The 25,200-nt window shown below is 39.2% G+C and overlaps 1 long non-coding RNA gene across 1 annotated transcript in view; it reads left to right on the top strand.

Annotated features, from left to right (window-relative positions):
- The window catches only part of LOC123335120, a 38,846-nt gene extending 13,951 nt beyond the window's left edge, over window positions 1–24,895 (top strand). Inside the window, exon 2 of the long non-coding RNA XR_006553465.2 lies at window positions 23,611–24,895. This is a non-coding gene — a long non-coding RNA (uncharacterized LOC123335120). The remainder of the gene's footprint in view (window positions 1–23,610) is intronic.
- The last annotated feature ends 305 nt before the right edge of the window (window positions 24,896–25,200 follow it).

The following is a 25,200-nucleotide window of genomic DNA, read 5'->3' as shown; positions in this document are numbered from 1 at the left end:
GATTGGATCTTCTATCCAGAGCACTAAAACTTTCTACAGTCAGCAATAAGGCTGTTCTACTTCACACACAAAAAGACTTTAAAACCATGATTGGAAGTCAGGAGAGGGGAGTCATCTATTCCATGACTTCAAAAAATGGTTCTGATATTGCAAAAATGTTAACTGCATATTATATTTGGGGGGGCAGTTTTGGTTTCAAGCAATAGACTGTCAACTCAAACTGGCATGAAATAGCTTAAGCTAATTCTATAGAACATCTAATATAAACTCTAATGATGCATCCAGGGGCTTATTATCAGTCACCTACCCCTGAATCAGAAGTGGAGTCTGGCTGCTTGCTTTTCAAAAGGCAATAAAGAGGCAAGGTTGGTGGAAAGGAAAGTTTTCTTTATTTTGGAACCCAGCAACTTGCAGGGAGGGTAGACTCCTGTCCAAAGGCGGACTCCTCACCACTGGCAAGCAGCAGGCAAGAGCTTTTATAGACAGAGGGAGGGGTCTATTGCAGAAACAGCATGGTCAACCCTGATGGTCATCTTTTCTTTTGGCTATGCCATGCTGTATATTGGATTTTAGTTCCCCGACCAGGGATCCAACCCATGCCCTCTGCATTAGGAGTGTGGAATCTTTACTGGACCACCAGGGAAGTCCCTGACACTCATCTTAAAATTAGTCATCAGTGGTCTGACCCCTGTCATGTTGATTGTTTTAAGTACAATTAATCTTTAGTTCCAAAGTCAGTTTTTTCCCATGTCCTTGAGGCCAGTTCCTGGAATTGTGGCAGCTAATATCATGGCTAGTCTGGTCATCATGTAGTTAATATCTTCCACTTGGTGAGGGTTTTAGTATCCACAAAACAGCTCACAGGATATGGCTCAGAATATTTGTAGCTCTTGAGAAGGAACTAAAGATCATTAACTATGCTTAATGACTGTGCTGTGCTATGCTTAGTTGCTCAGTCGTGTCCAACTCTTTGTGACCCCGTGGACTGTACCTGGCCAGGCTCCTCTGTCCATGGAGATTCTCCAGGCAAGAATACTGGAGTGGGTTGCCATGCCCTCCTCCAGGGGATCTTTCCAATCTAGGGATCGAACCGAGGTCTCCTGCATTGCAGGCATATTCTTTACCATCTGAGCCACCAGGGAAACCCCAAAATACTGGAGTGAGTGGCCTAACCCTTTTTCCAGGGGAACTTCTCAACTCAGGAATGGAACCAGAAACTCCTGCATTGTAGGATGGTTCTTTAGCTGAGCTACCTGGGAAGCCCATGCTTAATAACTAAACTATTATAATTGAATCCTCCTGAACTGTTTCCCTCTGTCTCTTCATTTTCTCACTTCTCTGATTAAACTTACTCATTGGTTAAAGTTTGTCCACAGACAAAAGGCAGATGGAGGACATGGGAAGCAAGGACCTTGGGGTCCTTGCTCATTTTCACAACCAGCCAACAGCATAATAAGTAAATATTTACTAAAAGAAAATCAAAGTGCTTTCTCCACCTCTCTATTTTTTTCTCTTTGTATGTTAGCGTCACTTCTCTTCTATTAGTGAATGATTACTTCCATGCAGTAATAAAGATGGTATGAGTCATTCCTGATGTTGTCCTTACGGCTATAGTCACAGAAGAGGATTTCTGAAAGGGTTCAGAGTGTACCACCCTAAAATATGCCACTCTGGCATGTGGATTATTTTGAGCTGAAGGCAATTGAGAAAAAACAGACACATGGCTCCTGGTCTATACCACAAAGGGCAGAACAATTCTTAGTCATTGGACATGGGACATAACTCTAGACTCCAATCAGCCTTGGGATGGCACCAGAGGAACCTACATAACATTCCTTACCAACTGGCCCGTATCTTCCATTAGTGTTGCCCAAATCTTGGTTCTCTCTGCACCAGTGTTGAACAGAAATATGGAGACCATTACGGAGGAGAAGGAAAGAGTGGCCTTATTACTTTGCCAGTCAAAGGGGAAACACAGTAGGCTAGGGCCTCAAGAACTCTGCCCCCGTCCCTGGTGAGTAGAGAAAGGTTATAACAGACAGGAGTATGGCAGTAAGACTCTCTGCAAAGTTTCGTAAGGGTGGTGTTGCTGACAATATTAGGGTGTGTGCAGGGTCTTAGGTGGTCCAGTTTCCTCATTTTGATGAGCCTCTCTGGTTCTTTAGTCTTTTGGTTTTGTTGCTGTTCCTCCTTTGATTAGCAACTGTACTGCCATTTGGAACTGAGAGAGGGTCATGGAGGTTTAGAAATGGGGGACAAAAAGGCTGCTGCGCCCAGGAGTCCCACAGGGCCCTGCTTGGCAGCATTAGTTTCCTCCTAACATTAATACTTTCCTTTCAACAGTTTGCTCCCTTTAGAAGCTGAAAACCCTTTCCTTTGTCCTGTCATTTCTCTACAAAAAAATTTTTTTTCTTCTATTAAGGAGATATATAAGCCCCACTTTTAAACACCCCTCTGAGGTCATTTTTTCATCACTGAACTCTCCTGGAAGTATGTGCAATGCATGTGTTCACTTCTGTTTGTTTTTCTCTTGTTAATCTCTCTTTTGCCAGTTAAACTCCAGCCATTACACCTAAGGTGAGTAGAGGAAAAACACCTTTCCCTTGTTTTTGTTGTTCAGTCTCTAGGCTGAGTTTGACTCTGAGACCCCATGGACTGCAGAACACCAGGCTTCCCTGTTCTTCACTGTCTCCCAGAGAGTTTGCTCAAACTCATGTTCATTGAGTTGGTAATGGCATCAAACCATCCATCTTCTCCTCTGTCACCCCTTACTCTTCCTGCCATTGATCTTTCCCAGCATCAGGGTCTTTTCCAATCAGCTGGCTCTTCGAATCAGGTGGCCAAAGTATTGGAGCTTCAGTTTCAGGGTTGATTTCCTTTAGGATTGACTGGTTTGATTTCCTTGCAGTCCAAGGACTCTCAAGAGTCTTCTCCAGCACCATAGTTCAAAAGCATCAACTCTTCAGTGCTCAGCCTTTTCTGTGGTCCACCTCTCACATCTGTACATGACTACAGGAAAAACCATAGCTTTGACTATATGGATCTTTGTAAGCAAAGTGATGTCTCTGCTTTTTAATACTATGTCCAGTTTGTCATAGCTTTTCTTCCAAGGAGCAAATGTTTTAATTTCATGACTGCAGTCACCCTCTGCAGTGATTTTAGAGCCCAAGAAAATAAAATCTGCCATTGTTTCCATTTTCCCCCATCCATTTTCCATGAATTGATGGGATTGGAAGCCATAATCTTAGTTTTTTGAATGTTGAGTTTTAAGGCAGGTTTTTCACTTCTCTTTCATTTTCATCAAGATGCTCTTTGCTGCTTCTTCACTTTCTGCCATTTAAGTCAGCTTTTTTACTCTCCTCTTTCACCTTCATCAAGAGGCACTTTAGTTCTTCACTTTCTGCCATTTGAGTGGTGTCATCTGCATATCTGAGGTTGTTGATATTTCTCTTTACAAGCTTGATTCCAGCTTGTTATTCATCTAGCCCAGCATTTTGCACGATGTAATCTGCATAGTAGTTAAGTAAGCAGTGTGACTTAGAAAAGGCAGAGGAACCAGAGATCAAATTGCCAACATCTGTTGGATCATAGAAAAAGCAAGAGAATTCCAGAAAAAAAATCTACTTCTGCTTTATTGACTATGCCAAAGCTTTTGACTGTATGGATAACAACAAACTGTGGAAAATTCTTCAAGAGATGGGAATACCAGACCACCTGACCTGCCTCCTGAGAAATCTGCATGCAGGTCAGGAAGCAACAGTTAGAACTCAACATGGAACAACAGACTTCTTCCAGATTGGGAAAGGAATATGTCAAGGCTGTATATTGTCACCTTGTTTAACTAACTTATATGCATAGTACATCATACAAAATGGCAGGCTGGATGAAGCACAAGCTGGAATCAAGATTGCTGGGAGAAATATCAATAACCTCAGATATGCAGGTGACATCACTTTTATGGCAGAAAGTGAAGAGGAACTAAAGAGCCTCTTAATGAAAGTGAAAGAGGAGAGTGAAAAAGCTGGCTTAGAACTCAACATTCAAAAAGCTAAGATTGTGGCATCTGGTCCCATCACATCCTGGTAGATAGATGGAGAAACAATGGAAATGGTGAGAGACTTTATTTTCTTGGTCTCCAAAATCACTGCAGATGGTGACTGCAACTATGAAATTAAAAGATGTTTGCTCCTTGAGAGAAAAGCTATGAGAAACCTAGACAGCATATGAAAAAGCAGAGACATTACTTTGCCAACAAAGGTCTGTCTAGTCAAAGCTATAGTTTTTCCAGTAGTCATGTATGGATGTGAGAGTTAGACCATAAAGAAAGCTGAGTGCTGAAGAATTGATGCTTTTGAACTGTGGTGCTGGAGAAAACTCTTGAGAGTCCCTTGGACTGCAAGGATATCAAACTAGTCAATACTAAAGGAAATCAATCCTAAATATTCATTGGAAGGACTGATGCTGAAGTTGAAGCTCCAAAACTTTGGCCACCTGATGAGACGAACTGACTCATTGGAAAAGACCCTGATGCTGGGAAAGATTGAAGGCAGGAAGAGAAAGGGATGACAGAGGATGAGGTGGTTTCATGGCATCACCAACTCAATGGACATGAGTTTGAGTAAACTCCAGGAGTTGGTGATGGACAGGGAGGCCTGGCATGCTGCAGTCCATGGGGTTGCAAAGAGTAAGACATAACTGAGTGACTGAACTGAACTGAATGAAGCAGGGTGGCAATATACAGCCTTGACATATACTCCCTTTCCAATTTTGACGTTTCCCACCTACTGACATTAACTTTTTATGGAGGTCTCCGCCATGGTCTGGATCACTTTGAACTGGGTTGTATGCAGATCACTAGGACTGCTGGAGGTGGATAGGGGTAAAGTCAAACTTGCTAGGACCTCATATCAGAGGAGACTATCATTCCCCAAAGGGATGGATGCTGACAAACACACTGAACAACTGCATCATGAAATCTTTTGCATCACAACTGTCTTGGTCTTACTGACCTAAAACAAACTGCCAGTTACTTCTCCAGCAAGAAGGGCTTTATTTGGGATCAACAAAAGAATTTCAATTTGAGGTCTATGACCTTGGTATGCTTTAGTAAGTCCACAAGTACAAGGAGAGAGGAATTCTTCTAAGCGGAGAAAGAAAGTTGGAAGGGTTATTGTGAACAAAGGGTCTACTGGAGGAACTGAGAGTTGAAAGTATAGTGATTTTTTAATGGCTGAGTTGTGACAGTCTCTCATTGGCTGGGCTCCTGCCAGGCAGGAAGAGTTGGTCTCTGCTGGCTTCCTAGGGCATGAGAGCTCCCTCTTCTGGCCTCCTGACTATTTTAATTATGTTTCTATTTATTAATTTTCACAGTCTACAGTAGTGCTTTTCAATTCATGCTGAAGGTTAGAATTGCTTGTTGAGTTTTTTAAAAATAGCTATGCAGATACTCTGAAGTGAAGTGTTGGTTGCTCAGTCATGTCCAACTCTTTGCGATCCCAAGGACTTTAGCCAGCCAGGCTACCAATTCAATCAGAATTTCTTGGGTAAGAGGTGGTGATGGAGAGGAGCGAGGCAGTGATGTTGTTTTTTAAGCTCTTCAGATGATTGTAATGTGCTTTTCAGTGTAAAATTACTAGATTATTGTGTAAATCATTGAGGTAACATTCAAGGCAGAAAAATAGCAAAAGTACTTACACATCTGTAGTCTCCTGTGAGTACTATAGTTACTTGATATAAAAATTACTTTAAAAACTCATAGGTCATCATAACCTGTGATCCCAATAAGATTTAAAGAAAAAGAAGATTTCCGTTTAGTTCCCACTCCTTGTGTGCCCAGTTGCAGGCAAGAACACTGGAGCATGCTGCTGTTTCCTCCTCCAGGGGATCTTCCTGACCCAGGGAATGAACCTGCATCTCCTTTGTCTCCGGCACTGCATGCAGATTCTTTACCTGCTGAACCACCGAAGAAGCCTTTGGCACTCCTTTAGCCAGAGGTAAATATTAGACATTTATAAGTATAAGCTCTAAATCCACTTGATGAGGTTAGGTTAGCTACATTAGCACTGAAAAGCAGTCAACTGGTTCACATTCTGCTTTACACCTACAGGAAGTGGAATCATTAGCATCTCCTAGAGGAGGAATTGGCTCATGCCATTTTATCAGCAATAGAGGTGATAAGTTTTGCTCTGAATGGAATTCTCTGAAGATATAAAAGGTTCCATACTATCCCATCTGGTTCGATGCTATCTCGTTCAAAAGCCAAAGCTACCTTTCTGGAAATACAAAGGATCAGAGTTGTATTAATTCATTCAGGACTGTTATATGATAGGCTTATAAATTCAATTTAAAAAGAATAGCAATAATTTCTGAGTTCTAATATCATATTGGTAGACAGAGTCTAATATACTCATAGAAGCTAATATTGTGTTAATCCAACATGTCTTACGCTTACCCTTTCTAGCTGGTATAAATAATCATCCTCTCTTTTAATGATAGAATAACTATACTTTCATAATCATAAGCAGCAGCATGGCATATTGGAAAGTAGCTTTTAGGATCAGATATATGTGGAATTAAATTCTGCTATTTATCAACTGTATGATCTTGGGCAAGTTAACTTCCTAGTGCCTTAGTATTCTCAGTAGTACAGTAACAATAGGCTCCATCTCGCCCTGTTGTTGTTCAGTCTCAGTGGTCTCCAACTCTTTGTGACCCTGTGGATGGCAGCACGCCAGGATTCTCTGTCCTTTACTATCTCCTGGAGTTTGCTCAGACTCATGTCCACTGAGTTGGTGATGCCATCCAACCATCTCATCCTCTATTGCCCCTTCCTCCTCTTGCCCTCAATCTTTCCCAGCATCAGTCTTTTCCAATAAGTCAGTTCTTTGCATCAGGTGGCCAAAGTATTGGAGCTTCAGCTTCAGCATCAGTCCTTCCAATGAATATTCAGGACTGATTTCCTTTAGGATGGACTGGTTTGATCTCCTTGCCGACCAAGGGACTCTCAAGAGTCTTCTCCAACACCACAGTTCAAAAGCATCAATCCTTCGATGCTGTTGTAAACATTAGAAATGACAACTACGTCCTTCTTCCATTTTGCTTCAGGATTTAAAAAAATTATACAGATAAAAATAAGTAATTTTTTAAATAAAAAAGTAAAAATTACAGATAAGGAGTTTAGTCTTTGATGACCATACCCTTTCCCACCTTGCTAATGGTCACTGGAAATACCAGTGTAGTGCATAATGAGGGACTGAATATATGAATGAACAAGAGCCAGACCATGTATATCAACAGAACACTGACACACACTCTCTAGCACCCAGGCTGGTAAGTCAAACCACAAGCTCAGCAAGTTTGGTCAATGACTGCCAGTTTCCAACTCAGGACCAACCAGAGAGAGTAAAACATGCTCCCTAAACCAATCACTTAAGATACCCCTGCTTCTAGCTAGCCAGTCTCTAGCTTTCCATGCCAACAATTTCCAATCACAGAATACCCAAAGCCTTCCTGTTTCCCACTATAGCACTTCTTTTTACCACTCCCCTGCCTGTCTTTCAGCCTCTGCCAAACATTAGTGATGGTGCCTGACTCCCTCAATATAGCAAGCCCTGCATAAATATCCTTAGTAAGATTACTCTCATTTGTTTACTTCCACAGTAGTTTTCCAGTCTTTTTATTATGCCTTTACAGATGGATATTCATATGTATCCTTGGGAAATATATACCACTTTATAGATTTTTAAAATTGAACTATGGTTCATTTACAATGTTGTGTCAATCTCTGTCACACAGCAAAGTGACTCAGTTATGCACACACCCACACACACATATTTACATGTGTGTGTGTGTGTATATATATATATATTCTTTTTTATATTCCTTTCCATTATGGTTTATCCCAGGAGATTGGATACAGCTCTCTGTGTTAAAGAGTAGGACCTTGTTTATCCATTCTAAATGTAATAGTTTGCATCTACCAACCCCAAACTGTCAGTCCATCCCTCCCTTTCCTCCCAGCCCCCTTGGCAACCACAAGTCTGATCTCTATGTCTGTGAGTGCGTTTTGTAGACAGGTTCATTTGTGCCATATTTTAGATTCCACGTGTAAGTGATGTCAAATGGCATTTGTATTTCTCTTTCTGACTTACTTTACTTAGTATGATAATCTCTAACTGCATCCATGTTGCTGAAAATGCATTATTTTGTTCTTTTCATGGCTGAATAATATTCCATGGTGTATATGTGCCACATTTTCTTTATCCATTCATCTGTTGATGGGCTTTTAGTTTGCCATGTTTTGGCTATTGTGAATAGCACTGCTGTGAAAATAGGAATGCATGTATCTTTTCAAGTTAAAGTTTTGTCTGGATACATGCCCAGGAGTGGGATTGCTGGATCATATGGTAACTCTATTTTTAGTTTTCTGAGGAACCCCATACTGTTTTCCATAGTGGCTGTACCAACTTACATTCCAACCAACAGTGTAGGAGGGTTCCCTTTTCTCCACATCTTTAACATTTGCTATTTTAAGACATTTTGACTGGTGTAAGGTGGTACCGGAGAAGGCAATGGAACCCCACTCCAGTACTCTTGCCTGGAAAATCCCGTGGGCGGAGGAGCCTGGTGGGCTGCAGTCCATGGAGTCGCGAAGAGTCGGGCATGACTGAGCGACTTCACTTTCCCTTTTCACTTTCGTGCATTGGAGAAGGCAATGGCAACCCACTCCAGTGTTCTTGCCTGGAGAATCCCAGGGACAGGGGAGCCTGGTGGGCTGCTGTCTATGGGAGCGCACAGAGTCGGACACAACTGAGGCGACTTAGCAGCAGCAGCAGCAAGGTGGTACAGTTGCAGTTTTGATTTGCATTTCTCTACTAACTAGTGTTGTTGAGCATCTTTTCATGTGCCTATTGGCCATCTATATGTCTTCTTTGGATGCTTTATGGATTTTTAAAAACAGAAACTGTGTCATATTGTACATAGTGTTTTGTTACTTGATTTTTTTTTTCTTAAAAATATCCTGGAACTCTATCCATGTTCATCCCAATTGTTTTCACTGGAGGAAGGTAGTAATATTTATTCTGGCTTGTTGTAACATAGCTCTGTGGTGCTACCTGCTTCAGTGTTTTGCAGGCTACTTGCTTATCTGTGTCCATCGCAGGAACTTTCTTTCTGCCTTTGCACCTCTGAGATAATAGCATTGAAACATATACATTACCATATGTAAAATAAATAGATAAGGGGAATTTGCTGTATGATGCAGGGCTTCCTACTTCCTTTTGATTCCCATCCCCAGGTTTGTTATTGTTTAGTCACTAAGTATTTGCAACTCTGTGGACTATAGCCTGCCAGGTTTCTCTCTCTGTGGGTTTTTCCAGGCAAGAATATACTGGAGTGGCTTGCCATTTCCTTTTCCAGGGGATCTTCCTAACCCTGGGACATCCCCAGGACATCCTCCTTTAATCTTCATTCTCTGAGCCACTGTTTATCCTCTGTGATCAGGCTAGCTGCCTTTCTTTGTGGCTGTTAGTAATGGCTACCCTGGGGCAGATTCCTCATTTTGGCAAAGTTGGGGCATGTCTAGGGCCTCACAGACATTGGTCTCTGACTGCTCTAGGTCCTGTGTATTGTCCGTTCAACTCCCTCCTTGTAACGTATGACCAATGGAGTCTTGCTCTTGCTAGATTTTTTCACCTTGAGTCAGTTTTCCAATTGTATGTAAGGAATTTCTTCCTGTGAATTAAGCATACCAATTTTAGAAACTTGTGAAGGAAGTAAAATTAAGATAATTGCTTTATGTACTTTGTTTTTACCACACAGTTTGAGTACATATGCAGTCATCCAAATAATGTCCCTCCTGGTAAATACTGAAACATTCAGAATTAAGACATCAATGGTAGGGTCTTGGAAGAATTGTTTTTAAGTTTTGACTGTTTAGGCTGGTAGAGCCTTTGGACCCAATATGAATAATTAAATGAAATGATAACTAGCATATGTTCTCTGAAGCAATAATCTTGTATTTAAAATCTTGATTCCTTTAGTTCAGTGAACTTCAACAAGTTTCCTAATTTCCCTGAGCCTTAAGTTTTCTGATGTCTACGATGAAGATGAAATTACTTACATTGCAGGATTTGTCAGAGGAAAATGTTTCCTCTACCCTCCTGGGTTTGATAATTGGGGACATGTGAATTAGAGTGACAAAAGTCAGATTACTAAGGGAAAAGACAGCTTTTAATCAGCTATGTACATGGGAGCATAAGGAAAAACGAGATTTCCCCAACAATTAATAAGGATGGGGAGGGGAAGAAGAGGCTTTATGGGAACAAATGGGCTTTTAGGGGGACAAATGGAAAGTAAGGAAATTTGTGATAAAGTTTGCTGATGTGGATGCAGGTGGTCTTCTCCATCTTTTTTTCTGGGCAGTAAAGCTCCCCATGGACAGGGGATTTATGGCTACCTCTCTTCCAGAAACTTCTGCCTTTATTTCAATAAGAGAAGCTCTGAACAGGCTTCTTTCTGTATCTGTTAAATCTCAAATGTCTTGAGTTTAAAATTATCGTCTTACCAACTCCATGGGTCTGAATAGGTCTCAATAGGTTGCTGTGAGAATAACTGAGGTTAATCTGCTGAAGCTCTTTGCACAGCACTCCAAAAATATTTGCTGTTATTATTGACATTTGAAGATTAGTCTTTCTGTCTTGACGACAGCAGCAGATGTGAAATTATGGGAAGACAGAACCATTGAATAGGTCTCAGATAGTTTGCTTACTTCCTGGATAAGCATTTCTTATATAGATGTTTAGTTACGGATTCATTCATTTGTGCTCGTATTCGATTAAACTTGCAACCTACCTTTTCCAAATCAATTTCTTCTTGAGTGTTAAACTTGCCTTGGAATTAATTGCAATTGTTCTAAATAATTGGATAACTCAAAAACATCTGCTAAAATCTGTCCCTATCTTTCCTACCTTCTACCTGGTTTCCCATGGATGTTCTGGGATGTCACTCAAGGTGGAGTTTTTTGAGGGTTTTGTTTTTGACCTGTATCTTTCTCATTTCATTTGGCTTTTTGGTCCTCAGAGGAGAAACAGAAAAATGTTATCTTTGTTTTTGTAATCTTCTCATGTCATCGATTGTTTATAAATGCTTAGCATTTATAGCACCCCATGTGTTAGTTGGAAAAATGCATCTTAGAATGCATAGTATAGAATCATCTCTTTGCCATTTGATAATGTTATGAAGTTTCACACAAGGTCTCTGGAACAAAGATTCTCGTTAAGTTTAGGATAGGTTAGAAGATTTGGATATTAGGTTGTATTGCTTGAAGGAGGTATGTAATTTCTCCTCAGATTGGCTTGAAACATATAAATTGCAAATATTCTCTTCTGCTACCTAAATTCACCAAATAAATATTTGGTTCACTTTGCTTGGGAAAGCATTATGACGATAGAAATATGTTAGGTGTTCTCTATACAAATGCAATAGAGTATAAACAGGCTTATTAACTTACTTATAAATTGATAATTGCTATTTTATTTGTCAATAAAAGTTTTATTTATCATTATATTAAACAGTTGGTATAAGTATACCACAATTCCCTTGTGGCTCGCAATTCCCTTGTGAATATACACAATTCCCTTGTGGCTTAGCTGGTAAAGAATCTGCCTGCAATGTAGGAGACCTGGGTTTGATCCCTGGGTTGGGAAGATCCTCTGGAGAAGGAATAGGCTACCCACTCCAGTATTCTGGCCTGGAGAATTCCATGGACGTATAGTCTATGGGATCGCAAAGAGTCGGACACAAGTAAGAAAATTTCACTTCATTTCACTTCATAAGTATATTAATTAGAATTATTTACTAGTTTCTAAAAATAAATATTGTCTCTTATTTATGTAAATGCATTTAAATTAACTATAGTTAGTCATTTGACATGAAAGTATTATTTAGTTTTGTGTTCGTGGTTGTCAAGGAGAAAGTATTTAATGCCATTCCCTGAAGGCTAGTAAGTTTACAATTTGTTGGACCACCAGGGGGAGTGAATTCTAGAGTTAAGAGCCCCTCAGTGAGTCTATGCGTGTGTGCTCAGTCACCCAGTCGTGCTTGACTCTTTGCACCCTGTGAACTGAACCTGCCAGGCTCCTCTGTCTGTGGGATTCTCCAGGCAAGAAGACTGGATTGCCTTGCCATTTCCTCCTCTAGGGCATCTTCCCGACCCAGGGATCAAACCTGTGTTTCCTATATTTCCTGCATTGGCGGGCAGGTTCTTTACCACTAGTGCTACCTGGAAAGCCCTACATCCATTTAGTTGACTAAACAGCCTGACAAAATTCATAAGTAAAAAGCTAATTTGGCAGTGCTGGGAAATTTCATTATAAACAAATACGTTCAGCCTTTTCACTTAAATAAATCATTAACTTCTTTTAAAATCAACTATGTTTGCATTTGATTAGATCTTTTCATACTAGAAAATTAGAATTTTGTTTATGAAATGTCAGAATAAATTCAACTTTAGACTCAGTCTTTGTGGTTGTGGAATTTTTTTTTTTAATTTATTAGCAACTGTTACAAAGCAAGGGATTTAAAAAGTTCTCTTTCTTAAGTTTTCTTTCTCCTAATAAAGAGGGTAAGCCTTAAAATGTCACTTAAAAAATTGCCAATCCAAACCAGAATGTTACTTACAATAAAAAGACAATAGTTCAGGTCAATAACCATACTTATTTGGGTCAATCAGGATAGGAAGCACTAATTTTTCTAAATTACCAAGATAATTGAGGAGTTTTACATGAATTAGACTGAATTTTCCCCAGTGATTTACAATACAATTCAAATAACTTGGTAACTCTAACTCCCTAATTTTAAGATATTTTGAAAAAGTCAACTTAAAACAGAAGTGTTGAAAACTACTACTCTAATTGAAAACGACTACTAATTAGTGATTGAAGCTATTTTGCATATAATTTTCCATCTTGATGGGATCTTAAAATATTGATTACTCTTAGTTTCTTATATTATGCTATTGACCATTCATCCCATATCATATTATTTTCTCCAGCTAACCAATGGGTAGTCTGAAAACCTGTCCTGTTAACTGAACAATTTGGCCCTCTTGGGACTGGGATAAAACAGATTATTCAGAAGGCAGAGAAGTTAGGAAGAGGCCTTACTTCTCAGTGACTGATGATCCACCATCTTGGTACAGAGGATTTGATGTAAAAACTGTTCAACATGGATTCTAGGTAAAGCAGCCAGCTGACCTTGGGAGACAAACCAGAAATACCATCTGCATGGTTTGTCCCTAAATAATGGGCTTCCCTTTTGACCTGCCATTTTTACGGGAAGAAGTGATACCAAACCTCAGTAAAGGAGCCTGGCACAGGCTGGACACGATTCTTATTTCTCTTGGGGGTATTGGAGCAGAATGAGAACCAGGACCAAGGCAGAATCTCAGCTAAACAAACCAGTGCCAGGGACGTAGGACCAAGGTTGGATTCTGTTATCAGAAGCATCAGGTAGTCACACAGAACTAATTCTAATGGTACCATTATCCATCCCCTCCTGGCCTCCTGTGTCAGACCTATTTTTTTTTTTTTTGAAGTCTCGACTCAAAGGATATCCTCTATCCTTTCATACAAAATCTTGACTGCGTAGTAAAACTAATATCAATAACCTCAGCAAAAGTATAGAAAAACTATTATCAGAAAAGAAGCTAGTTTCATTTCCTTAAGGTCAAAAAGAATTTGGTTTTACAAACACGGGACTCATCGTCACTTTAAAAAAAAATACTTATCTAAAAAATATGTATTTTTTAAATACTTATGTATTTATTTGGCTGTGTCTGGTCTTAGCCTCAGCACACAGGATCTTTGTTAAGTCATGAGGGATCCCTCGTTACAGCACTCAGGCTCAGTAGTTGTGGCACAGGCTTAGTTGCTCTGCAGCCTGTGGGATCTTAGTTCCCCAATCAGGGGTCAAACCTGCACCCCCTGCACTGCAAGGCAGATTCTCAATCGCTGGACCACCAGGCAAGTCCCTCATCTCCACCTTTTGGAAGAGACTGGAAATACTTATTTTCTCTCCTGAGGGTACAAAGAGGATTTCTTTTCTCCATAGATGTATCAGAATCTTCCTTTTAATACTAGAGTAGAAGAGAAAATATTCCATATAAAAAAAGACTAATTGTTCATATCCAGCCTACGAATAACTGCTGGAAAGCAAATTTTTCTGAAGTCAAGTACTATGTAATTCCCAAACAAAAGGAAAATAATAGGCTTTGTTTTCAATCTTCTTGCATAAATATTAAAATGATAATTTTACCAGTATATTCACCTTTTATCCTATGTGAAAATGAGTCCCTGATATGATAAATCAATCTTTGTCTTATTCCTCCTGTTGAGGTGATATGAAGGAGTGTTGAGACAATGACACCATCCCCACATGTTCTTCAATAGATACTACTCTTCCGATTTTCAACAACTAGCTAAGTGTAGATTTTTCTTGCCTGTGCCACCAAATTCCATTCCTAATTAAAATCCAAAACTTACCATCTTTTGGTGAATATAGAGAAACTCTGTTTAAAGTTCCTGAATATCCCTTTATGATCAGAAGGTGTTAATGTGACTCAGCCTTCTAAATGTCTCACTTAACAGCAGACACTCTGGGGAAATGAGCTTATTAATATGTTTTGTTTTGGTTTAGTTTTTAATGAGACTCAGGAACTGCCCCTGAACAATTTTATTAGTGATAGTATGTGTCAGCCCTTGGGGTAGATACCATGGAGAGTAGGACATAATCCTGGTGACTGGAAAACATGGAGTCTACTCAAACAGAGATTCCTGCATTTGCATTTTTTTAACCTTCACTTTGTTCCCATGAGAGCATTTTAAACAGGACTCTAACACGGAAGCACTAGAGATATCTGTAACAGGTTAGCAGTTTTATATTTGAGTGGTAAGATTATAGGTACTGTACTGTTTCTGTGTTTTTTGTTTGTTTATTTTGCAGAGAGTATATGTAATTTTTTATAAGTAGAGCAGTAAACACTAGTTTTTGAAGTGATGAATATGATGTTATATAATATTCCCCCTTATCCATGGGAGGCATGGCCAATATGTTCCAAGACCCCCTGTGGAAGATACCAGGCTACTTTTCTATACATACATACATGTGATAAACTTTAATTTATAAATTAGGCAAAGTGAGAGAATATCTGAATTGTCAGCATTGTCTTGCTCTTTGGGGACCATCATTAAGTAAAATGAGAGTTAGGGTGAAGGGTGAAGATCGCTCAGTCATGTCCGACTCTTTGCGACCCCATGGACTGTAGCCTACCAGGCTCCTCTGTTCATGGGATTTTCCAGGCAATAGTACTGGAGTGGATTGCCATTTCCTTCTCCAGGGAACTTCCTGACCCAGGGATTGAACCCGGGTCTCCCACATTGTAGACAGACACTTAACCGTCTGAGCCACCAGGGAAGTCCAACATGAGAGTTACTAGAACACAAACCCTGTGAGACTGCTACCCAGAAAGTCTCTAAGTGACTACACTTAGAGTGGGATGTGCTACACAAAGGGATGATCCACATCCCAGATGCAGTGAAGAAGGATAGCTTGAGATTTCATCATGCCGCTTTGAATGGCACATGATTTAAAATGTATACATTATTTATTTCTGGAATTTACCATTTATTATTTTCAGGCAATGGTTGCCTGCAGGTAACTGGAACTGTGAGAAGCAAAGTGGTGGATAAGAGGGGGACTGCTGTAGTGCTTTTTTACAATAGCGTGCTCAATGAATATTGTTAAGTGAATGTATGCTTTTTTCAAATTCTTGAACTTTTCTCCCTTAAAAACGTTAAGGATTTTATTTCAGGTCCAAAGAACTCCCCAGACTTCCTCTAGGAGAGGTATTCTGCTAACTTTTATCTTCAACATTTGAAAACCAAGTAACTAAAGACATTGATAAATGCTGTGGATGTTATATTATACTCAGAGGATAAAGAAGGTGAATTTGTTTTCTCACTGGAACATTTTATGAATCAACACTATTGATGTATAGGAATAGGCATAGTTCGAGATCATTATAACTTGGTCTTATACACCACTGCTGAAGTCTTCCAACTCATCTTGATGGAATAGATTAGAGCATGCAAAAAATCTCGCTCTAAGCTGTAGAATGTAAAAATAAGATGTTACAAAAACTAACCTTAAATTACTAGGTTAGTTGGCTGGACTGTGAGGGTTAATGAGTCCAGTGTTTCAGCTTTAGATAGCCTTCTTTAGCCAGTGGCTATGTTGCTAAACTAGCCAGACTTCCTACCTAAATGTGCAATGATCTTAAGAAAACCAGATAATAGGAACATAGTAACATTGTTAAAAAAAACAATCCAAAATACTAACTTTAAAAACAGTGTTATGTGTGTGTGAAAGTGCTTTGGCATCAATACTGGGGCTAAAGCCTGGATGGAGTGGTAGTAGTTGTTGGTAAATGGATATATGCCATTGAGACAGAGTTCTGTTGAAGAGACAAGAGACACACACAGCAAATTAAATGATAAGATACATCATACGTCTTTTATAAGCCACTCAGTCCCCTTTGTGCCACGTCTTATAGGTGCAACTGGACAAAACTCATGTAAGCTAAAAACATTTATTTATTGCTTCCTGCCCAGAGCTTCTCAAAGGCCAGTAGAAGTGCGGTCTCATGCATGTGCAATCAGGAAGTGCAGAGGAGGCATCGCCAGTAAAGCCAGCTTTAATCAATGGGGGACAGGATCTTATAAGTAAATATTTCCTCCTTTCATCTCCCAGGTGGATTTTCAGAGATGCATTTCATAAGGCTCATTAGAAGATCTTGGTGAGACCTGACATCAGTTACCCAGAGTGGTGGCCAATTCAGTAAGGAATCTTTGGACCAGCCTTCCCTCCTTTACTGTCCCACTCCGTCAGCCTCTAAATCATGCTTCTTGGTATCACTGCCCATGTAAGCTACCAATATGCAAGCCTATCTTAGCTCTTCTGAGAGATACCAAGTAGGGAGAAACCAATGTCATAAGGCCATAGCCTAAGAAAGGTAACCGCAAAGTGAAATGGAGAGATGGATTTCAGAGACTCTGTGAAAGAACTGTTAGATCTCGGTAATGAAATAATGAAGAATGAGAATAGTCAGCTTAGACAGCAAGATGATGGGTTCTATTCTAGACGAGGCCATAACATAATAGTAACACCCAGCTGGCAACAGGGACTAAAATTGAGGAACTGAAATCTTGAGAGTGAAAATGAAGTCGCTCAGTCGTATCCAACTCTTTGCGACCCCATGGACTGTAGCCTACCAAGCTCCTCTGTCCATGGGATTTTCCAGGCAATAGCACTGGAGTGGATTGCCATTTCCTTCTCCATTGAGAGTGAAAGAATGCTCTAAGAAAAGACTGGAGAGATGACCAATGGCTATAGACTGAATTTCAGATAATGATCAGATTTCAGGGGTCAAGAGGAAAAAGAAAAAACTAACGAAAAATAGAAACATAGGAAAATCAATGTTTAGGGTTATAAATGATGGGAGAGAACATGGAGTTCAATTCTACCATCAGATCAGGGACCAGACTGAAGATGCTCAAGAAGAAAATAGGTAACATACAGTTAAGAGAGGGAGACAGTGATGGACATGGCTTACTGCACAGACAATATAGGTAGAGATAGTTCATTCCTGATATGCAGCAAGCTTGCTATGGGTAAACTGAAGGAGCGATATTAGAATCTTGCAGATCCAAGTAAATTTTTTTCAGAATTTAATAAATGGATAAAAGGGAGTAGAGAGAACTTATACAAAATCTGAGCTTATTTTATTTCTATATAAACTTTGTTGAAATTAGTCACTAATTACATTAAAATCTGAGATTTATCTTGCTCTCACACTTTTGTGCCTTTTCAGTCTTAAGAAACACTCATTTGAGGAAAAGAAGCATACTCATAAGCACTTTCTCTAAGATGTTGGTCTACAGAATGGCATTATTGAAAAGTACCTCTCTTCCAGAAAATATTGGAAGAATTCCACTTGAATAAATATTGCATAACTCACTGCCTACTTTTACATACCCATATTTGTGTTAAGCTAATCCTAGTTTCCAAAAAAAGGATTTTGTACTGTTGAATAGCATTTCTGAAATACTGCCAACCACGTCTTGTGATTGAAGTTCTTTGGTATAAAACAGGTTAGAAAGGGTGAGATGCCATGCAGGTATTTAGAGAGAGTTTGATTGTGATGTTTTGTATTTGAATAAATCATGGTTTAGTTTAATCTGTTTCTGCAAAAATATTTTTAATATGCAATCTGATCATTTTCTCCTTTTCCACTGAAGTTTTTCTTTTTGGTCCTTTTCTACTATCTGCTTTAAATATAAATGACAGTTTATCACTGTATGCTTAGATTTTTGCTTACTTCATCCCTCTAGGGTATGTTTATTATCTGTTGGATTTATACTCTGAATTAAGTTATTACTGTATGAGTGAGATTAGAGACAGTGGCTAGTTGCCCGCAGAGAATGACTGAGCCTTACAAACCACATATTGCTTATCCAACTAGTTGTTATAAACCTCTTGCTTATCTTTACACTATAATTATGGCAATCAAGCTGTAATGTACTTGGAGGAGGTTTTTTTTTTTTTTCTCTTGTTTCACATTCTCATGATCATAGTGTTATCTCATTTCTGATATTAACCTATTCCTGAGCTCTCACTCTTTTTAAACTTTTATAGCTTTTAGTTTTACTTGTGGACTGACAAACTTCCCACATATTATTTTAATTCTTCTTTTGGTATAAAATTTTCTTTGTTCTTAATGCACAAGAAATGCAAGTTCCTTACCAATAATGAGATTTTTAAAAAGGAGGGGAGATAAAAATTTTGCAATTCTACCATAGAGAACCTCTACTGACAGTTTATACAATGCCATAATTTCTTGTATGCCTATATCTGAATACTTAAAAAAATGTGACTAATTAGGACATAACCCCCTCAAACTTACATTTTTCATTAGCATGTATCATAAACACATAATTTTATCCTAATATTACCCTAAAATATGATTTATATATATTGGGTACATTCTGTTCAGTTCAGTCGCTCAGTCGTGTCCGACTCTTTGCGACCCCATGAATCACAGCACACCAGACCTCCCTGTCCATCACCAACTCCCGGAGTTCACTCAAACTCATGTCCATCAAGTCAGTGATGCCATCCAGCCATCTCATCCTCTGGCGTCCCCTTTTCCTCCAGCCCCCAATCCCTCCCAGCATCAGAGTCTTTTCCAATGAGTCAACTTTTCACATGAGGTGGCCAAAGTACTGGAGTTTAAGCTTTAGCATCAGTCCTTCCAATGAACACCCAGGAATGATCTCCTTTAGAATGGACTGGTTGGATCTCCTTGCAGTCCAAGGGACTCTCCAAGAGTCTTCTCCAACACCACAGTTCAAAAGCATCAATTCTTCAGCACTCAGCTTTCTTCACAGTCCAACTCTCACATCCATACATGACCACTGGAAAAACCACAGCCTTGACTAGACAGACCTTTGTTGACAAAATAATATCTCTGCTTTTCAATATGCTATCTAGGTTGGTCATAACTTTCCTTCCAAGGAGTAAGCAGTCTTTTAATTTCATGGCTGCAATCATCATCTGCAGTGATTTTGGAGCCCCCCAAAATAAAGTCTGACACTGTTTCCACTGTTTCCCCATCTATTTCCCATGAAGTGATGGGACCAGATGCCATGATCTTAGTTTTCTGAATTTTGAGCTTTAAGCCAACTTTTTCACTCTCCTCTTTCACTTTCATCAAGAGGTACTAATCTGTTTCTGTTAAATATTTAATGTTTTCAATGCTGTGATAAACAGCTGTGAGGTTAAATCTTTCCTGATTTCCTTAATTAATCCTTAGAATATATCACTACAATATTTCCATATTAGACCTCTTATTTTCAAGTACTGGAAACCCACCTCATTTGAACAAAAAAGAGAAATGTATTAGAAAAACATCAGGGGTATCTTGAGGAGCTAGGCACAAGGAAACAGAGCTGGGAACGTTCTCTGGGCTCCTATGTATACTTGTCTCTGTATTTCAGATTCATTACCTCCGTCTCAGCCAGCAGTCTTCCTCTGCTTCGTGCTACATGGATAAAAACACGACACAGACAGCAGCGAGGTTATATGTCACAGATTCAGCCATTCTCAAAAAAACTAAATCAATCCCATCCCTTTCTCATTCTCCCCACCTTATTCACCATTCCAGATTTCAAGGATAAGCAGATGTTCACCTCAGTACTATCAGCTTGGGTCAAAGGATGTATTTTGTTGAACATAGTTGCCAGGAGTCACCGAACAGCCATATAAATGGTGGGGAGGAAAAGTGGGGCTGGGGAGACAATCTATATTACCATCACATTCTCACCACTCATCATACTCACTTTTTTATTTGGAGATATTCATGGTAATAAAGTGGCATTGTTAGACCAGGAGAAGAAAGTAAATTCTCTTTTTCTTTCTTTAATAAGAATATCTTTCTCTAAGTCTGAGCTCATTTAATCTGACGCTGGACAGCAACACCTCCACATGCTTTTCAGCTAAACATCTACAAAAGGGATAGCGTCCTCTACATTCTAGTTTGACTCAAATGCAAAATTACCTACTGTCAAAATCGTAATAAGAATAAGAAAATTCTAGTTTGGGATTAACAGATACATGCTGCTATATATAAAATAGATAAACAACACGGATCTACTGCATAGTATAGGGAACTATATTCAGTATCTTCTAATAACCTGCACACACATGTATATTCAGTAGTATATGGATAACTGGATCACTTTGCTGTGCACCTGAGACTAACACAACATTATAAATCAACTATACTTCGATTTTTTAAAAAAAAGATCAAAAAATTCTACAATGGAAAAACATTCTTAAAATTTGTCAACTCTTTTAGGTCTGAATGTTAAATCATGCTTCTTACATAATGAATTTTGTGGATATTATAAGAAAAGTACATCTAGTATTTAAGAATAGAACATTAAAATTTGAAGAGAAAAACCATGACCAACTTAAAGTAAATGTAAATTTTCTATGGACTTTGATTATACAATCAGAAAACATGTTTCCACGGGAGAGTGAAATCTTCCAGTTGAGCACATTGAAATCTTTTGGGGAGGAAGGAAATGATAGGATAGAAGGCCCTGGGCAAACAGAATTTTACCAGTTGTATGTTTTCTAGAAAGGCCTATAATAATATATATGTCCAGGTTCGATGCACGATACTGGATGCTTGGGGCTGGTGCACTGGGACGACCCAGAGGGATGGAATGGGGAGGGAGGAGGGAGGAGGGTTCAGGATGGGGAACACATGTATACCTGTGGTGGATTCATTTTGATATTTGGCAAATCTAATACAGTTATGTAAGTTTAAAAATAAAATAAAATTAAAAAAAAAAAATAATATATATGTCTTGGATCTCTACATTTTGTCAGTTGTTTTAGTCTCTACTTTATCTATGGCTGAGTAAGAAATTACTCCCAAAGTTTAGTGGCTGAAAACAGCAAGCGCTTATTATCCCATACAGTTCCTGACAGTCAGGAATCTAGGGGGAGCTTAGCTGGGTGGTTCTGGCTCAGGGTCCCTTGTGAAGCTGCACTTGCGCTGTCAGCAGAGGCTGCAGTCTTCTGAAGGCTTGGCTTAACAGGGGGATCTGCTTCTAAGCTCACTCATGTGGCCATTAGCAGGAGGCCTCGCTACAAGGTCCTCTCTGTAAGGGATGCTCATGACACAGCAGTTCATGTTCTCAAAGCAAATTACCTGAGAGCAAGAGCGTTGGTAGAGGGGGACGTAGAAGCTACACTGTCTTTTGTGACTTAGCCTTGGAAATGACAAACCATTACTTCTGCCATATGCTATTGGTCATACGAAACAATTCTAATGTAATATAAGGGAGGGGTGGAATTATATGAGTACCAGGAAGTGAGGATCACTGAGGATCATCTTGTAGGCTGCCTGTCACATACACCATTCTCAGATCTTTAAAACTGCCCTCATAAATTGACTTATATTTACATTTCTAGATCTGATTCCCCTCTGTTTTTTTCTTGGTATTCACAGTAGTGGTACAAATAAATTGGTCAGTTGTAATTTTATGGTTTGTACATGGAGACTTTCTTCAAATAGTCCTAAAGCTTAGAGCTTTGGTTTCTTACATTTTTACCAATGATATAAATTCTGAATTAAGCATATTATACTTATTTTAAAAAACAGGTTGATTAAATGTCTCTATTTAGGCTATTATTCTAATAGCTATTTATTAGACTATTAATTCAACAAATAATTATTGAAGTCAGAGCACTGGAGTTTTTTTTATTATTATTCTGTCACCCTATGTTCTTGCTTCCTCTTTTAAAACAGTTTATTGAGATATATTTCACATATCATCCAATTCACTCAATTAAAACATAAAGTCCTCTCCTTTTTTTTTTTGGCAGAGCAGCTTGCAAGATTGTAGTTCCCACACCAGGGATTGAACCCAAGCCTGGGGCAGTGGGAGCTCAGAGTCCTAACCACTGGACCACCAAGGAATCTCCCAAAGTCCCCTACTTCTAAACCATACTTTTTAGAACAAGTGGCTTGACAATATCTAAAATTGGGCAGTCTAAAATATTTGGCCACCATCTACATACTTATATTTTTGAGAACAAATGGCTTGACAGTATCTAAAACTCGGCAGTCTAAGATATTTGGCTACCATCTACATACTTAAACAAGAAGGTCCACCTGTAAGACTCTGTGGACACATGATCTTCTACTACAGCAAACAGTTAGAACAGAGGTCTTATGTATCCTTCCTGTGACCGTGCTGCAGAACTCTGGAGATGGGGAGGGGTGTTAACTGTGCAGCGAACAGGACCAAACAAGTGACCTCAGTGGCCTGAAGACCTGTTTACCAGGACAAGTCCTCCAATCACAGCTCTATCATTTCAGCCGAAGAACAGGCAAACAAACCAAGTCCCAAGTGACTATAAAAGACTATGCTTACCAGATTATCAGCACACACCCAAATGCTGCTGCTCCAGATAACCTGATCTTAATGAATGGAAATTATGTCCTAACTAATGATATTTCAAAAAGTAAGACAAGTTTTCACATGCTCTTCAAAAACTGTCACATAAGCACAAGACAATGTAGGTGTTGATCTGAACTGAAATGTAGCATATCATCTTTTGTTTCCCTCCTCTGGAATAATTTTTATTAAATTAATTTATATTAAATTATTATTAAATTATATTATATTTAATTTATTAAATTAATAATAATAATTATTAAAACAATTTTACAACTTGTACATGTACATTACTGAAAAAAAGAGAAAATACTCAAAAGCAAAAGTACAAAAAGAATTTTTTTTTTTTTACAAAAAGAATTTGTAAACACCCTTAATGCTATTATCCAGAGATAGCCTGTGCTGCTTTGCTGTATATTCTTTCAAAACAACAAATTTTAGGGCACATATATTTATGTGATTTTAACTGCCAGCTTTAACAATCTAGGCTTGAATTAATATCTAATACTCTGATTATTTCTAGTAGTTGCGCACTTGGCCTGCTCTGATCTCCAGGAGGAACCCACCACAGTTTTCCTGCCCTGCTCTGGCTCCCCTGAGTCCATGTCCACTGACTATAATGGCCCTGAAGGAGCCTCACCATCACCATTGCTAATGGTACCCTTGCCTCTGTGAAGGAACCTTCCATCTCACAGTGCTTAGAAGGCTGCCAACTGTCTCATGGACCTCAAAGTAGCACTGACATGCACCATGACTCTAGAGGAAACAGCCCCTTCAGCTTCTCAGAGCTCAGCTCCAAAGCTCCTGTCAGCAAGACTGCAAACAATTATCCTCATCTGTAAGAACAAGTGACATTTTTAGGACAATGAGATCTCAAGCCAAATATATAAAACAAAACAGTTCTCTCAAACAGAGTAATACCTGTCATACCCTTAGCACTGTAAGCATGTAAGCTAACACTTAGCTTTCCTGTGTAGGCAGCCTCCTGTGTGAACCTCTATGGACCAAAACATTCAAGCTTGAGGGGCTCACCATCTCAAACACCTTCTATGCTGATGTGGGATCAGTTTAACACTTACATAGCTAAATGGCCTATTTAGGATTATAAGATCAAAGAAACAGTCTGCCCTAAAAGTAGATTCAGTACTGTAAAACAAACAGGTGATAAAACCCAGCTCACCTCATTGATAGTTTTATAAGGTTTTCATCTCCACCCAGGTTTCAGTTGGCCAGATTTCATAAAGGCATGAGTTCAAGGTTCTTGTTCCTTGATCAGCAATCTCAGCTCCTATGACAGTTCCTCTGAGGAGGGTGGGTGTATGTGTGTGGGTGGCAGTGGTGGGGTTATTTTCATGCTTTGAGCATATCATATGCATACTTTTAAATTGTTGCGATGAGAATATATTAGCATATTGGTTACATAATTTAGAAAAAGTACTGCCAATATCACCACCAACAAAACAAAAGTAGAAACCTGGCCACAAATACATTGAAGAATTCACAGTGGAGCTCATGGTGTATCTGTTTCGAGCGCACTGTTATGCAATCGTGGTGGCAGCATTTGTTGTTGGTCCAATGGCAGCTTGGTCCAATAGAAAGACTAGTTCAGGAGTCAGTGAACAACTCTGTGATCCTAGAGCATATCATTCAATCCCCTGGTTTCCTATCCATCCTGTGTTATATGGAGTGCTCACATCTCCTGGAACTCGACCATTCTAGAGCATGTAGGACACTTGAATGCTCTGGTTATAAGAAATGTCACTTTTTTCTTTCTCCAAATAAATTTAATCTTTTTGATTTCTCTTTTACTATGTTGAGGGGAAAATTCAATGTCAATTTTTCTTTTTTTTAGATTTCCTTTCCCCTTCTAGAGGATTCTGCCTGAGTCCCATGGACACTATGCAGTCCATACATCTAGTGGTAAACCCTTGGTCTTTGACACCAAGCACTTGATCATGTTTATTGTCCAATTCCACAAGGTCTAGAATAAGAGGCACCTCAGCTTCTTTTAACCTAGTTTGACCACGAGGATCCTTTAGCAACCCTCTGAGATAGTTCTCTCAAAATGTATTGCCACCTCTCCTATGACAGTCTCTCCTATACCGGTCACTTG

This window comes from Bubalus bubalis, chromosome 9, assembly GCF_019923935.1.
Source record: "Bubalus bubalis isolate 160015118507 breed Murrah chromosome 9, NDDB_SH_1, whole genome shotgun sequence".
NCBI classification, from domain to species: Eukaryota; Metazoa; Chordata; class Mammalia; order Artiodactyla; family Bovidae; genus Bubalus; species Bubalus bubalis.
Note: the sequence above shows the minus strand (reverse complement) of the source record. Positions and strands in the feature narration are given on the sequence as shown.